This window comes from Carlito syrichta, unplaced genomic scaffold (genome assembly GCF_000164805.1).
Source record: "Carlito syrichta isolate Samal-C Ts95f unplaced genomic scaffold, Tarsius_syrichta-2.0.1 Scaffold305636, whole genome shotgun sequence".
NCBI lineage: Eukaryota > Metazoa > Chordata > Mammalia > Primates > Tarsiidae > Carlito > Carlito syrichta.
This window is the reverse complement of record NW_007249732.1, coordinates 167,233-181,833: the sequence shown is the minus strand read 5'-3', so window position 1 is coordinate 181,833 and position 14,601 is coordinate 167,233. Positions and strand designations below refer to the sequence as shown.

Genomic DNA, 14,601 nt, shown 5'->3' with positions numbered 1-14,601 from the left:
TGGTCTTAAACCCCTGTTTTCAAGTGATTTCCCCCACCTCTTGACCTCCCAAAGAGCTGGGATTATAGGCATGAGCTACTGCTCCGGCACTTTCAATCCTTTTAACAGGGTCTTTCACAGAGCAAATGGTCTTAATTTTTTTTTTTTTTTTTGAGTTGGAGTCTCACTCTGTCGCCCAGACTGGAGTGCAGTGGCCGCTCCCGGCCACCGCAGCCTCGACTTGTTGGGCTCCAGCGATCCTTCCACCTCAGCCTTCCAAGTAGCTGGAACTACAGGTGCGCACTACCACACCCAGCTAATTTTTTTATTTACTGTAGAGATGAGGTCTTACCAAGTTGCCCAGGCAGGTCTCGAACCCGCGGGCTCAGGCAATTCACTCACCTCAGCCTCCCAAGGCGTGGGATTACAGGCTGAGCCACCGAGCCCTGGCTGGTCTTAATTTTAATGAGGTCCAGTTTATCAGTTTTTCTTTTCTTTTTTTTTTTTTTTGAGTTGGAGTCTCACTCTATCGCCCAGACTGGAGTGAGCAGCTGCTCCCGGCCACCGCAGCCTCGACCTGCTGGGCTCCAACGATCCTTCCACTTCAGCCTTCCAAGTAGCTGGAACTACAGGCGTGCGCTACCACACCCAGCTAATTTTTGATTTATTGTAGAGATGAGGTCTCGCCACGTTGCCCAGGCGGGTCTCGAACCCGCGGGCTCAGGCAATCCACTCACCTCAGCCTCCCAAGGCGTGGGATTACAGGCTGAGCCACCAAGCCTGGCTGCAACAGCAGATATTTATATCTCTCAGTTATGGAGGCTGAGAAGTCCAAGATCTCTGTTCAGTATGGTAGGGTTCTGACAACATGTCTTTACCTGGCTGGCAGATAGCCACCTTCTCACTATGTTCTCACCTGGTGGAGAGAGTACTAGAGAAAACTTTCTAGAATCTTTTCTGTTAAAGGCACTAATTCCATCATGAGGGCCCCAACCTCATGACCTCATCTGATCCTAATTACTTCCCATAGGCCCCATCTCCAAATACCATCACATTGGGGTTAAACTTTCAACATATGAATTTGAGCACAGGGACATAGTTTAGTCCATAACAGGAGAGTTTTGATTACTGATTCAATATTCATAGTAGTTATGCATCTATTCAGATTTTCTATTTCTTTTTTAGTCAGTTTTAGTAGTCTGTGTGTTTCTAAGAATCTGTCCATTTTACCTAGGCTATCTAACTTGTTGACATACAATTGTTCATAGTATTATTGCATAATCTTTTTTATTTTTGTAGAATTGGTAGTAATGTTCTCACTTTCATTTCTGATTTTAGTATTTTGAGTCTTTTATTTTTTTCCTTAGTCTAGTTAAGGATTTGTCAATTTGTTGATCTTGTCAAAGAACCAAGTTTTGGTTTCATTCACATTCTCTATTTTTTGCTATTCCCTTTCATTTATGTTCATTGTATTTTAATGATTTCTTTCCTTCTGTTAGCATTGGGTTTAGTTTGCTCTTCTTTTTTCCAGTTCCTTAAAATGTACAGGTATGTTTTAAATTTTTTCTATTAATCTCTCTTATTGGCTTATTAGTTATAACTTTTTGTCATGTTGTTAGTATATATATATTTAATTTATCTTGACTGTTCTATTTTATTTAATTTTTGAGTTGGAGTCTCACTCTTGTCACCCAGGCTAGAGTGCAGTGGCATGTTCACAGCCACTGCAGCCTCGACCTGCTGGGCTTAGGTGATCCTTCCACCTCAGCCTTCCAAGTAACTGGAACCACAGACACATGCCACCACACCTGGCTAGTTTTTTTGTGATTTATTGTAAAGATGAGGTCTCACCAAGTAAACAAGGCTGGTCCTGAATTCCCCGGGCTCAGGCAATCCTCTTGCCTTGGTCCCCCAAAGTGGTGGGATTACAGGCTGAGCCACCGCACCTGTCCTATCTTGACTGATTTAAAGTGATATTATACTGTTTTACATATAATGTACAGTACCCTTTCATTTCTCTCCTTCCAGCATTTGTGCTATTGTAAACAAACATTTTACTTCTACATTTGCTGTAAATTCTATATTATATTATTATTTTTGTTGCAGTCAGTTGTCTTTTACAGAGATTTAAACAATTAACACTGAATTATTTGTATTTACCCACATAGTTACTATTTGTGGTGCTCTTCATTTCTTTGTGCAAATCCAGATTTTCATCTGGTATCATTCTTTCTCCCTGAAGCACTTTTTTTTTTTCTACAGTACTTTCTCATTTAGAAATGTGCCTGTACATGTAACTCTGTCTTTATTTAACGTCATCCTATATGTATAAGATTTCACATGACATCTTTAATATATGTGGGATACAGGTGTTGTTCTTCTCTTAGTTTCACTGATGATGTATGTTAGGTTAAAATATATCCCAGGTTGACCTCCAAAATGTAAGGTTAGGCCTAATGGGGGGTATCTGGTCTGCGATCTGGTGCTGTGTGAAAGATACAAAAAAGTGTACCAAAGTTAAATTGGAAAATATAGTTTATTTAGATAGTAGAGAGCGAGAGAGAGAAAGAGAGACAGAGAGATAGAGATTCACCTCCGCAAGTTAGGGTGGAGGCCAAAACTAGGAAACATGGCAGCCCTAGCTAAAGTAGCCACATGGTCAGACCATAGCTTAGCAGAGAAATGGTTGAAACACTTTAAAAAAAAAACATAGCTGGGCTCGGTGGCTCCAACTCAAAAAAAAAACAAAAAATTTTTTACAATTTAGGTCTGAAGGTGATATATTCTTTCAATTTCTGTATGTCTGAAAATGTCTATTTTATCTTCATTTACAGGCTTAAGGATTCTAAGCTGACAAAATTTTTTTAAACTTTCAATAGTTTAAAGATGTTGATCCACTGTTTTCTTTTCTTTTTCTTTTTCTTTTTTTGAGTTGGAGTCTCACTCTGTCGCCCAGACTGGAGTGCAGTGGCCGCTCCCGGCCACCGCATCCTCGACCTGCTGTGCTCCAGCGATCCTTCTGCCTCAGCCTCCCAAGTAGCCGGAATTACAGGCATGCGCTACCACGCCCAGCTGATTTTTTAAATTTATTTATTGTAGAGATGAAGTCTTGCTGCCCAGGCGGGTCTCGAACCCGCGGGCTCAGGCAGTCCACTCACCTCAGCCTCCCAAAGGCACGGGATTACAGGCTGAGCCACTGAGCAGGGCCGTTTTCTAGCTTGCATTTTAAAATAATGTGAACTCTAACCTTATCTTTATTTCTCTGTATGTATTGTGTCTTTTGTCCTCTCTTCTTTAATAGTTTTCTTTTCATCACTTGTTGTAAGCGATTGTATTATGATGTGATTGTGATTAGTGCTGTTTTCTTCTAATTTATTGTGCTTGGGGTTCATTGAGCTTCTTGGATCTGTAAGTTATAAATTTCATCAAATTTGAAACATTTTGGCCATTTCTTGAGATATCTTTATCTGTTCCCTCATCTCTTCCCTCTCCTTTGAAGACTAATTTGTGTATATTCAGCCACTTGAAGTATCTTATAGCTCATTGATACTCTTTTTTTCTTTTCATGTTTCATTTTGGATAGTTTCTATTACTATTCTGTAAATTCATCAATCATTTCTTCTTCTGTGTCTAATTTGCTGTTACTCATATTCAGTGTACTTTCCATCTCAGACATTATAGATTTCTTTTTTTTTGTTTGTGTGGTTTTTTTTTTTTTTTTAGTTAGCATCTCACTCTGTTGCACAGGCTGGGGTGCAGGGGCTCAATCATGGCACCGCAGCCGCAACCTGCTGGGCTCAGGTGATCCCTCTGCTTCAGTCTTCCAAGAAGGTGGAACTACAGGCATGCCCCATCACGCCTGGTTATTTTTTATTTATTTATTGGAGAGATGAGGTCTCGCCATGTTGCCTAGGCTGGTCTTAAACTCCTCGGCTCAGGCAATCCTCCTACCTCAGCCTCCCAAACTCCTGGGATTACAGGCATGAGCCACCGAGTCCAGCCTCCTTTAGTTTCTTGGGTATGTGTAATAAAGTTATCATAATCATTTTTGTGTGCTAATTCTATCATATAATATCATTTCTGGGTCAGTTTCAATTGATTGATATTTTTCCTCATAATTTCCTGCTTCTTTGCTTGCCGGGAAATTTTTTTCTTGGATACTAGACATTGTGTGGTAGATATTTTTACATTTCTATACTGTAAATATTCTTGAATTTTGCTATAGAATGCTGTTAAGTTTCTTAGAAACAGTTTAAGCCTTTCAGGTTGTTCTCTTAAACTTTGTTAGGTAGAATCGGGGCTGCATTTAGTCTAGGGTTGATTTTTTTCTTCCTAATTATTGAGGCTAGACACTTCTGTGTACTCTACCTTACCTCATGAATTTTGAGATCTTTCACTGTGGTAGTAGGAAATGACACTATTCCTGGCCCTGCGTGAGTTTCAAGAATTATTCTTTTTAATCTCTTTAGTTAGTTATTTTTTTCTACCTAAGATAATTTCCTCGCATACATGAACTGATCTAAACTCAGCTGAACACTCAAAAAGGACCCTCTGCAGATCTCTGGAGGCTTCTCTCTATGCGGTAATCTCTTTTCTTTTTTTTAAATAAGAGGCATCATTTTATTTAAAATGTTGCTAGTAGATCTATTAAAGATGTAAATAGATTATAAACATAAAATAATTTCACTGACCCATAATTTTATTAAAATTAGTAAACTTTTCATTTTGATCTCATAGTTACTGGTAAAAGGAAAATCCTTAGAAAAGTTAAATATAGCAGAATTGGAGCAAGAAAAAAAAATTCATGATTTGGACAACCTCTGAAACAGAACAGGTTCAAAGAACTCTAACCTGCAATTTGATCAGGCAGTATTTGTGAACAGAAAACAGACGTGAGGTACAAAAACAGCATAACTGATTGCAAAGACAGGAGACTCCAGCGCAGGCTGCAATGACTCCAGGGATCTTTGGCCGAAGGTGCCCCCTAGCCATGCAATGACTGCAGTGATCATGTTTAGGGACCACAATTAATGATCTGCTTAGAAGTTTTGACAGGTGTACTGTTGAAGGAACTTATTAGATAAAGCTGACTGTGAACGCTGCCATAAGTACCTACTTATTCAATGTGCAAAAATCAACACACAACCACAAAGATCAAGAACAATTGCCCGGCTCGGTGGCTCAGTCTGTAATCCCAATACTTTGGGAGGTCGAGGAGAGTGGATTGCCTGAGCCCGCAGGTTTGAGACCCGCCCGGGCAACTTGGCGAGACCTCGTCTCTACAATAAATCAAAAACTGGCCGGGTGTGGTAGCGTATGCCTGTAGTTCCGGCTACTTGGAAGGACGAGGTGGAAGGATCGCCAGAGCCCAGCAGATGGAGGCTGTGATGACCGGGAGCGTGCCACTGCCCTCCAGCCTGGGTGACAGAGTGAGACTCTGACTCAAAAAAAAACCAAAACCAAAAACAAAACAACAAAAACGAACAATCAGAGAAACATGACATTAACAAATAGATAAAATAAGGTACCAGAGACTGAACTTATAGAGATGGAGCTAGATAATCTGCCTGACAAAGATTTCAAAATAATTGGTTAAATCCGCTGTTTAAAGAAGCTCAACTAAGCCGGACTTGGTGGCTCAGCCTGTAATCCCAGCACTGTGGGAGGCTGAGGTGAGTGGATTGCCTGAGCCCGCGGGTTCGAGACCCACCTGGGCAACTTGACGAGACCTCGTCTCTACAATTAAAAAAAAAAAAAAAAAAATCAGCCGGGCATGGTAGCGCGCGCCTGTAGTTCCAGCTACTCAGAAGGCTGAGGTGAAAGAATCGCCGGAGCCCAGCAGGTTGAGGCTGTGGTGGCCGCGAGTGGCCACTGCCTCCAGTCTGGGCAACGGAGTGAGACTCCAACTAAAAAAAAAAAAAAAAAGCTCAACTAAATCCTAGAAAATACAGATAAATAATTCATTCATCAAACAATCTTTTTTTCTGATAATCTGGCTTGTGAATTTTAGCCACCTTGCCCTTCTGGACTCCCAGCTTTGTCTCTTCAACTCAGGGATAGCACTGGATTTCCACCTGAGTTCCCTCCTTTCTATGCATTGACCTGGAAACTTTGTACAGGAAGTAAGCTGGAACAATTGTAGGGCTCACCTGATTTGTTTCCCATCTCTCAGGAATCACTATCCTTCATTGCCTGGTATACAATGTCTTGGAAGTTGTTTCATATAGATCATCTATTTTTTTAGTTGTTTTAGTTGAAACAACTGAGTCCAGTCCCTGTAAGTTCACCTTGGCCAGAAGTGGAAATTCTGGATTGCCCTTTATTTTCAAACTTAAACCCCACACTTATATTTACAATCTAAAGAATTTCCCATTGGTGAAATTAAATTTTAAAGGAAGGCTTATGCTACCATTTTAGGAGGGAGATTTTTTCTCTAATTGTTGGCTCTTGATGTAACTCTCTAGATTTTATTATTAGGTCCTTCAGTATTCAAGATTCAAGCTGTGTGACTTTGGGGAAATTCATTAATTTGTCTGTGTCTATAACTACATTTTTTTTTTTTTTGAGTTGGAGTCTCACTCTGTCACCCAGACTGGAGTGCAGTGGCCGCTCCTGGCCACTGCAGCCTCGACCTGCTGGGCTCCAGTGATCCCTCTGCCTCAGCCTTCCAAGTAGCTGGAACTACAGGCGTGCGCTACCACACCTGGCTAATTTTTTTGATTTATTGTAGAGATGAGGTCTCGCCAAGTTGCCTAGGCGGGTCTCGAACCCGCAGGCTCAGGTAATCTACTCACCTCAGCCTCCCAAAGCACAAGATTACAGGCTGAGCCACTGAGTCCAGCTTATATCTACTTTTTTTTTTTTTTTTTGAGTTGGAGTCTCACTCTGTCGCCCAGACTGGAGTGCAGTGGCCGCTCCCGGCCACCGCAGCCTCAACCTGCTGGGCTCCGGCAATCCTTCCACCTCAGCCTTCCAAGTAGCCGGAATTACAGGCATGCGCTACCACGCCCGGCTGATTTTTTGATTTATTGTAGAGATGAGGTCTCGCTGCCCAGGCGGGTCTCGAACCCGCGGGCTCAGGCAATCCACTCACCTCAGCCTCCCAAAGGCGCGGGATTACAGGCTGAGCCACTGAGCCCAGCTTCTATCTACATTTTTAAAGTGGGTATGATAATAAATCTTTCTTATAGTGTTGTTGTAAGGATTAAATGAGTTAATGCTTATAAAGCATTTGTATAATGCCTGACACTTAGCAGGTGATTATATAAATTAGATATTTATATGAAGAGTGCAAGCGTTGTGAAATCAGAGAAGCTTGACTAGTGTGGGATACAGATTGGAGGGAAGTCATGAGAAATTAAGTTGGTAAGGAGGAAGGGCACAGTGGAATAAAGCTATGAAGACTGGGCTGATTTTTGTAGCGATAGGAGCAATAAACATATGAAAAAATGTGCGACCTCTCCAAAAGGGGTTACACGCTAAAATTAAATGTTGTTTACCTGTCACTATCAAATTGGGAAAGCATTAGAAAAATCAAACTTTCTAGTGTGGGCAAGGAGTGTTCCATGAAATAGAAACATTCACTGAATAAAGTAAAAATGTGTTTTTACTTTCTGGGAGACAATCTGGCAGTAAGAATAAAGAGATTTACAATGGATATGTCTTTTGATTCAACAATTCCTCAAGGATGCTTATCACAGCATCATTACTTATACTAATAAAAAAGTTAGAAAAATTTCTGACAATATGAAATAGTTGAATTGCAACCTAACTATATTCTGGAATATTACCAAGTATACTAATTTTGTAAAATAAAGCAAAACAAGGAGCACAGACATATTCACGCACGCACACATACACAAGATTGTTAGGTAACGCCAAAATGATAATATTATTTCTGGAGAATGGAATGACAGGAGATTTATTTATTTTAATTTAATTTAATTTAATTTTTAGAAAGCAGGATTTATTGAGAACACAGAAAAGCTCCCACAGCGGGAGGAGACTCAAGGGGTTTGCCCTGACAGGAGATTTATATCTTTTTCTTTATACTTCTCTATTTCCTCCCCAAGTTTTCTGCAATAACTGTATTAATTTAATAATAAAAACATCTAATTTTGTGTTATTTTAATTTTCAAGTAGGGCAGCAGGGAGCCAGCAAGATTATCTAGTGGAGAAGGGAAAGGATACACACTGTATTTCATACGAGCAGCAATATGTAAAGTGTGATGGGTAAGAGCCTGGGTATTCTGATGACCACTTCTTCATATACCTGAGTGAGATTCACTGGCGGCTTTTAGGGAGTCCTGACTAAAATAAAACCATCTAGTGTGGGCAAGAAATGTTTCATAAAATAGAAACTCACTAGCTGGGCTCGGTGGCTCAGCCTGTAATCCCGCGCCTTTGGGAGGCTGAGGTGAGTGGATTGCCTGAGTCCTCAGGTTCGAGACCCGCCTGGACAACTTGGTGAGACCTCATCTCTACAATAAATCAAAAAATTAGCCGGGCGTGGTAGCGCATGCCTGTAGTTCCAGCTACTCAGAAGGCTGAGCGGAAGGATCACCGGAGCCCAGCAGGTAGAGGCTGCGGTGGCCGGGAGCGGCCACTGCACTCCAGTGTGGGCGACTGAGTGAGACTCCAACTCAAAAAAAAAAAGAAAGGAAATATAAACTCAGTGGATGCAGTAAAAATTATTTTTCACTTTTTGGGGACTGGGAATATACCCAGAAGAACTCAAATCACTCTATTAAAAAGATACCTCCACACGTATGTTTATCACAGCATTGTTCACAATAGCAAGAACATGGAACCAACCATGCTGCCCATCAAAAGAGGACTGGATACAAAAATGTGGTACATATACACAATGAAATATTACACACCCATAAAGAACAAAATCATGAACTTCGCAGCAACCTGGATGGATTGTAATACTGAGTGATCTTTCACAGAAACAAAGAACTGAGTAATACATGTTCTCACTCATGAGTGGACCTTGAACAACTATGGCAATACTATAAGAAAAGGATTGACAGTAGCGGGAAACTGCAGGGGGTGGGGGAGGGTGAGGAGATGGGATTGGCAGTAGTGGGAATCTGCCTGGGGAAGGTGGGGTACACCTCATCAACAAGGGTACCTGCATAATGAATATTTGTATGCCTAACCCTGAATTGTACCCTACAATTTTAAAATAAAAAAGTTAAAAGTTAAAAAATTATTTTTCACTTTTGGGGAGATGATTTGGCAGTGTGAATAAAGAGACTTACAGTGGACATATCTTTTGATTCAAGGACTTGTACACATAATGACCTTTCCCATTGCATTTTGAAGGGATTGTTGCAAGAAGCCATCATAACCTGCAGCTCTTTGCTGGCGGCTGGGCTCCCTGCTTGGTGGTTTTTGAGAAGCGTGGCAGCTGCAGAGAGAGCCCAGCATGTCTGCCAACCTATTCTGATGCCTCACTAACCCTCACAGCTGGGGAGCACACAGCAGTCAAACTAGAAAGATTCTCAACCAAGACCACAATGACTCCAAGAGGAGGAGAGATGGTCGTTTTGAAAAATGGGTTAGCATTGAGCATAGACGTGGGAGGCTAGAAGGGTATGTTGTGGGATAGTCTGGAGGGTAAGGCTGGAATTGGAAGTTCTAAAAGGAATGTATGTGGTGAGGCAATGGAGACAGAGGAACAAAAATTAAATGAAGTTAATTAGAGTAAAAAGGCCATTGAATGAAAGGGGACACTCTAATAAACCTAGAGTCAGTCCTGGGTTTTATGGATAGGATAGGGAGAGGCATTGACAGCATAGGGCTTTCCTTATGAGTGTTAACCACAGGCCTTCATTGTAGGAAACAGGAAGAGGGCTGGCAAGAACTAGGCTTCTGAGTAGAGCTGAGTAAAAGATGGATATTGAGGCCTGTGTAAAAAGTTAAGTAGTTAATAAAAAGAGCCTCCTATTTGCTAATTAGACACACCAAGCTAGGTAGGTGAGGTTAGCACAGACAGCAAGGAGTATGTAGATCAGAGTCCATGGGGCTTAGAGAGTAGAACCTGGCCAATGAGCCAGGAAAATCCAGAGCCATGGTTGAGGAGTGCAGAAAAACTGAGCATTGATATGCAGTAATCCCAGCAGAGTTTGGGCAGAAAATGTAGGGAGTCCCCTGATGTGAGGTCAAGAGCAGCCTCTAGGTCATCATCATCTTCTAGACAGGTGATCATAGACTTTTAGAGCTGTGAGATTGCTCAGAGATTACCTAATTTAATCACCCTCTTTTCCAGAAAGGAAAATGGAAGCCCAAAGGAGTGACTATAACTTTTCCATCCTCTTGAGACTTTTATCATCGAACTACATGACCACCTATCTACCCCTATTTGTTGTATAGGGAATTGGTCACATTTAAGATTCTAGCACCTGAATCTTAAATCACAGTTTTTCTATATCTTGTGGATCTTGTCATCATCTTGGACTGCTTTTAGGGTCAATGTCAATGACTATCCAATGTTCAGACTTTTTTTGTTCTTTGTCTTGTGTCCAATTTCTTTGACTATTTGGGGGGAGGCTGAATACAGGGGACTTTATTGAAGGTACATGATGAAGTGGGACTCCCTAGTTCCTCCTCAATTCTTCAGGGAGTCTAGCATGGACACTGTGAGGAGGAGAGATTCTCAGTGTGGTTGGGGAATGAGTGTGGCAGGGATTCCCCAGCAGCTGAGGGCTTCTCTCTTCTGCTCATGCCCTCGCTGGGGCTGGTGGTCCAGGGGCTCTTTCTTCTTGGAGGCAGAGTGGATCATGAGGCACACCACTCTGTTGCTGTAGCCAAATTCATTGTCATACCAAGAGATGAATTTGACAAAATGGTCATGGAGGGCAATGCCAGCCCCAGCGTCAAAAGAAGAATGAGTGTCAATGTTAAAGTCAGAGAACACAGGCCGGGCGTGGCGGCTCACACCTATAATCCCAGCACTTTGGGAGGCCGAGGTGAGAAGATTGCCTGAGCCCATGGGTTCAAGATCAGCCTGGGCAACTTGGTGAGACCTCATCTCTACAATAAATCGAAAAATTAGCCAAGCATGGTGGTGCGTGCCTGTAGTTCCAGCTACTTAGAAGCCAGAGGCAGAAGGATCACTTGAGTCCAGCAGGTCGAGGCTGCGGTGGCTATGAGTGTACCACTGTGTTCCAACCTGGGCGACAGTCAGAGACTCCAACTCAAAAATTTAAAAAGTCAGAGGACACAACCTGGTGCTTGGTGTAGCCCAGGATGCCTTTGAAGGGGTGCTGAGATGACTGATTCACCACCTTCTTGATGTCATCATATTTGGCAGGTTTCTCCAGAAGGCAGATCAGATCCACGATGGACACACTGGCAGTGGGGACACAAAAGGTCATACTGTTCAGCTCAGAGATGACTTGTCCACGGCCTTGGCAGTGCCAGTGGACACAGAGATGATGTTCTGGAGGGCTCTGCGGCCATTGCCCCATAGCTTTCCAGAGGGGCCATCCACAGTCTTCCGGGTTGCCGTGATGGCATGGATGGTGATCATGAGTGCCTCCACAATGCCAAAGTTGTTGTGGATGAGCTTGGCCAGGGGGTTAAGCCTGTGGCGCAGGAGGGGTTGCTGACAATTGTGAGGTTGTTCTGGTACTTCTTGTGGTTCACGCCCATCACAAACGTGGAGGCATCAGTGGAAGGGGCAGAAATGATGACCTTTTTGGCTCCCTTCTGTGAGCCCCAGCCTTCTCCAAGGTAGTGAAGACACTGGTGGATTCCACTACATAATCAGCGCCAGCGTCGCCGCATTTGATTTTGGTGAGTTCCTGCTCCTGGCAGATGGGATGGGATTTCCATTGATGACAAGCTCCCTGTTCTCAACCTTGATTGTGCCGTGGAACTTGCCGGGTTGGAGTCATACTGGAACATGTAGACTACATAACTGAGGTCAATGAAAGGGTCACTGATGGCGACAATATTCACTTTGCCAGAGTTAAAAGCAGCCCTCGGCCGGGCTCTGTGGCTCAGCCTGTAATCCCAGAACTTTGGGAGGCCGAGGCGGGTGGATTGCCTGAGTCCGAGGGTTCAACAGCAGCCCGGGCAACTTGGTGAGACCTCGCGTCTACAATAAAAATAAAAAAACTAGCGGAGGGCATAGTAGTGTGCACCTGTACTTCCAGCTACTTGGAAGGCTGAGGCGGAAGGATCGCCGGAGCCCAGCAGGTCGAGGCTGCAGTGACTGGGAGCATACCACTGCATTCCATCCTGGGTGACAGAGTGAGATTCCAACTCAAAAAAAAAAAAAAAAGCAGCCCTTGTGACCAGGCGCCCCATTCAGCGAGATCTGTCCACATGGCCTTCACCTTCACGATGTTGTCTCAGGGATGCAGCTGGTGTTGTACAAGAGACGTGGTTGTCTGTTGAAAGAGGGGTAGAGAGCCTCCTTTGACTTTTACTCTTTGTCATTCACTTACTTTTATGGCTATATCAAAGACTTCATCATCATCTGATAATTCACTTCAAGATCAACATCCCTGGCTACAACTTCCTTCCCATCAACTCTTACCCCATTTTTTTTTTTTTTTTTGAGTTGGAGTCTCACTCTGTCGCCCAGGCTGCTCCCGGCCACCGCAGTCTCGACCTGCTGGGCTCTGGTGATCCTTCCGCCTCAGCCTTCCAAATAGCTGGAACTACAGGTGCATGCTACCACGCCCGGCTAAACTCTTACCCCTTATAGCGCCTGTTCTCTTTCTAACTAAAACCAGAATTCTCTTTATTCCTTTAATTTCTCCAGTCTGTTGGCCTAGATCTATGATCTGTCACTTTAATAACTCTCTTATCAACATTCCCAAATCCATTGCTCCCTAGTAAACTTCAACCTAGAGCAATACATCTTTTCTCCTTGTCTGACCCTATATCTGTGCTGCCGAGGAACTGCTGGACAGTCACCCAACCATGGAATTTAATACCAGTACAAATTCTTCCCTCTGCTTGATTTCCCATGATCCTTTGTATTTCTGAACGGTATCAGCTCCTCCTCTTTCTCTCATAGCAACTATTGTAAACTTTTATCACTTGCCTCAAGTGTTCCCCTCCATATACTTTCTCATTCTTATTTTATGAAAACAAAACAAAACAAACCAGGTGCGGTGGCTCAAGCCTGTAATCCCAGCACTTTGGGAGGCCCAGGTGAGAGGATTGCCTGAGCTCAGAGGTTCGAGACTAGCCCCATTGGGTAACTTGGTGAGACCTCCACAATAAATCAAAAAATAAGCTGAGAGTGGCAGCGCGCACCTGTAGTTCCGGCTACTTGGAAGGCTGAGGTGGAAGGACCGCAGGAGCCCAGCAGGTCAAGGCTGCGGTGCCTTGTGAGCATGTCACTGCACTCTAGCTTGGGTGACAGAGTGAGACTCCAACTCAAAAAAAAAAAAAACACAGATGGAGGCTGGCCACAGTGTCTCATTCCTATAATCTCAGCTTTTTTTGAGAAGCTGAGGTTGGAGGATCACTTGGGGCCAGGAGTTCAAGATTGAATGACCCAATGGCCTTCATCTTGCCAGATCCAGCGGATATATTTTGGTGACCATTGGACTCATTTGAGACACTTGATACCATAGATCACAGCCCTTGAACTCTGCCTCAGCTTTTGTGACACAATCTTATATATTGCTAAAGTGAAAAAATGAATATAATATTTTTGGGAGCACAGGAAAAGTAATAATTAGGTTGAATCTTTAAAAATAATTAGGGTTTAACCAGGTGTGGTGGCTCATGCTTGTAATCCCAGCACTTTGGGAGGCGGAGGCAAGAGGATTACCTGAGCTCAGGAGTTTGAGACCAGTGTGAGCAACATGACAAGACCTTGTCTGTACAATAAATCAAAAAATTAGCTGGGTGTGGTGGCGTGCGCCTGTGGTTCCAGCTACTTGGAAGGCTGAGGGAGAAAGATCACCTGCGGCCTGCGGTGGCCGTGAGCGTGCCACTGCACTCCAGCCTGGGTGACAGAGTGAGACTCCAACTCAAAATAAATGAATGAATAAAAATAAAAGAGATTAGAGTTCAATAATTATTTTGTGGAAGTTATCATTCCTGCCTGACAAAGGGATCTACCTAGGCAAATGCTGGGTAATAGGAGAGAGGGAAAGTGTTAGGGGAGAAAAGTATTTTTGGGATTCAGACACTGGGGAAGGTAGTGAAATATAAGCTTTATTAAGGTCAGATCACTGAGGGTCTTACATATGATATTGAATAGTTAGGATTGGGTCAGGGGAGGTATTTTTATTTTTGAGGTAGGGTTTCAGTCTGTGATCCGATCTGGAGTACAGTGGCACAATCATGGCTCACTGTAGCCTGGAACACCTGGGCTCAAGTGATCCTCCTGCTTCAGCCTCCCAAATAGTTGAGACTATCAGTGCATGCCACCATGCCTGGTTAATTTTTCCATTTTTTGGTAGCGATTGGATCTCACATTGTTGCCTAGGCCGGTCTGAAATTCCTGGTCTCAAGTGGTCCTCCTGCCTCAGCCTCCCAAAGTGCTGTGATTACACACATAAGCCACTGTGCCTGGCTCTAATTTTTAATGTAACTAATGTATTTTTTAAAGAGACAGGGTTGGCCAGGCGCAGTGGCTCACAC

General features: G+C 43.2%; 1 pseudogene; it reads right to left on the bottom strand.

The window, feature by feature from the left end:
- Positions 1–10,642: 10,642 nt before the first annotated feature.
- The window catches only part of LOC103264249, a 22,135-nt pseudogene continuing 18,176 nt past the window's right edge, over positions 10,643–14,601 (bottom strand).